Raw genomic sequence first — 3,025 nt, forward strand, 5'->3', positions numbered from 1 at the left:
CTTTCACAGGTTGACCACCCGAGAAGGAGAAAAAACATGTGAAATTGCTAAGCACTTCTATTATATACCTCCCAAAGTATAAAGTTGGTGACCACACCGAGAACATAAACCAGATCAGTTTCATGATCAATGTCAAAAGTCATTAACATAAAGAACAATGAGATAAGAAACTTAGCCCAAATCCCATGATTGATAAACACAAACACAGCTAATATATACCGAAAGTAATTGGCAAAATCCTGAAACTGTGAGATCAAGAGAAACAACCGTGAGAGCCAATAAATCAGCATTGTGACGAATGACTATAAATCCTGTCAGATCTGTTGTTATCTCAACCCCTCGTGCCCCACGTTGGGCGCCAAAAACAACTGTCATGGTTTAAAACCCCACCTCAGTCTCCCGCAGCACCACACACCCCTTTCCCCCCCCACCTCCCCACTCCCCACTCCCGGAGGGATGGGGAGGAGAACCGGAGGAATATAACTCCCACGGGTTGAGATAAAAACCAATCCAGCAATTAAGGTATAACACAAATCACTACTGCTACCACTAATAAAAACAATGAGAGAGGAAATAAACAAGGAGAGAGAATACGATACCACCTGCCGAAACGAGCCCAACCCGGAAGAGAGCTCACTCCCCCCCTTCCGGACAACTTCCAGTTACCTCCCCGAGCATGACGTGCTGTGGTATGGAATACCTCTTTGGCTAGCCCAGGCCAGGTGCCCTATCTCTCCCTCCTCCCGGCTTCCCCTCCTCCCTGGCAGAGCATGAGCTCAGAATAGGCCTTGGACAAAACCAAACATTTGAGCAGTAACTCAAAACATACTTTGCTATCAGCAACTGTTCTCAGCCCGAAAGTCAAAACACAGACTGCACCAGGTACCAAGAAGGAGAAAAAATGGTTGCTACTGCTGAACCCAGGACACCAGTAAAATCCCAAACCTTTTCTACAAGACACCCACTGTGTCTTGCAGGACCCAAACCACAAGATGCCCTCTGCTTCTTGTGGGTGTATACCAAACAGACGCTAGCAGCTGGGTATGGGCCTTTACCCACAAGATTTCCTATCTTGACTTACAGAAAGCTTTCAAACCTTACGTACGCTTACCAAACCACATTACCAAAATGAGATGCCCCTTCCATGTTAGAGACAATACAAAAGAAAAGAATACGAGAGAATGATGGTTTTGAATTAACTTCCATTTGTGTGGGTGCTTGTGTGTGTATTGTGCTTTTTTAAAATCCAAGCCTCACTGCCGTACTTCATTTTACTTTAGGAGGTCGCATAACTATTCCAAGTCAAGATCAGGTCCTTTCTGCACTGGCTCCTACTCTGGATCACACAATTGTTCCCATTCACATTCCATCTGGCCATCACCACAGTCTCCAAGCAGCAGCAGGAGGAAGAGCCGTGACTATTTTTCCAGGACAAGGTCCCATGCTCATCATTAGTCAAGGTCACCCCCACAAAGAAGACACCATTGATGGGCTAGGACCTGCCCCAGCCCTCTCCCCCAGCCCTGCTTCTTGTTTCATTCATTAAGAGGTCTGGGTGTTCGCTTCACAGCACCTCTCTCTGCCTGCAGTCATTTGCATGGTGGGAAGTGGGTAGGGGGTTAATGCAGCCCCTGCCCACCCTGCAGGTGACTGAGCTGGGATGGGGATGGCCACCGAGAGGATGTTGGGGCATTGCTCCAGGTGGCGTGAAGCCATGGGAGAAACCGCATTGGTTACTATCAATGCCTGGAGGACAGACACCTCTATCAGTGCCCCAGTACCAGCATCACTGCAGCGAGCTGGATCCAGCCCTGGGAAGGAACCATGGCTGCCCCAGGCACCAGGCAGACACTGGCTGAGCATGGGCAACTCAGCTCACACCTGCTGGTGAGTGGGAATTGCTGGCTGGGGCTCACACGCCCATTTCCCAGAGCTGGCGCTGCAGTGGCTGCCCAGCTTGCTCCATCCTTTTATGGCCTCATCCAACGCTGCCTTGGCGTCACCCAGCAAAAGCCCCAGCCCACAGGTGAGCCCCGAGCCTGTGTCCCAGCAAATCAAACTGACCCAGGAGGAGCAAGGCAAGAGGCTGGGATGCAAAGGATAGAAGGACAACAACAAATACTTTTTCATGTTGGCATTGCTGGAGACTGAGGAATATACATGCCCAGCATGTCACCAGACAGACGTTTCTCCTGATGGTTTAGCTGCCAACAAGAGCCTACGCCAGGTACTGTGATGACTTTTACATCAATTGGACAAAGAGCTCGTAAGGAGCTGAGAGAGAAGACAAGATTACTGTAATATTAATTAAGCCTTAAGCAAGGCTAAATTGAATAAGGCTAAATTTACTTTTCAAACACATTATCTCTGACAGCTCTTTAGAGACAATGTGGCAAATTCAGGACACACTTGTGTTTAACACAATCACCTCACTTTCAAATTTGGTGTTAACACTCAAGTATTTTACATACAGATACCCTGAGTTAACAATCATTGACATCAGTGTTTAAAGTGGTGTGTTTATATAGCTGTGGTTGAATGCTGTTAAGATTGACAGCATTTCCAGGAATACACAAGTAATTTTACTCTGTGGAGGCTTTTGTTGGTGTATGTGCTGAAGTTTCAGGTTACCTTTATAACATGTTCCTCTGCCTCTAGGCTGTGAACAACTTCAAAAATGGTGTTGGCTACACAAAAAGGCTCCATAAGGAGACCCAGCAGCCGTTGCCACCACCTCCACCACCACTCAGATCTGTTATCCCTCCTGCTGCTTTGGTGACTGCCGCTGAACTGCCTCAATCTTCCCCTCTGCCAAACAGCAACTTGTTGGAAGAGAAGGTAAGTTTTATTTCCACATATGCAGTGAGTCCAGGATTTCAGGAGAGCTTATTTTCCAGCTGTTTGCCTTTATTCACAAGGCCTGTCAAGCTCCGGTATGAAGACAACTAGCACTACCAAGTCTTCTGGGCTCCCAGGGACAATCAGTACCCACAGGTGGTAAGTAATGACAGCTTTAGAATTTCTC

Source organism: Melopsittacus undulatus, unplaced genomic scaffold, assembly GCF_012275295.1.
Source record: "Melopsittacus undulatus isolate bMelUnd1 unplaced genomic scaffold, bMelUnd1.mat.Z mat_scaffold_55_arrow_ctg1, whole genome shotgun sequence".
Lineage (NCBI taxonomy): Eukaryota > Metazoa > Chordata > Aves > Psittaciformes > Psittaculidae > Melopsittacus > Melopsittacus undulatus.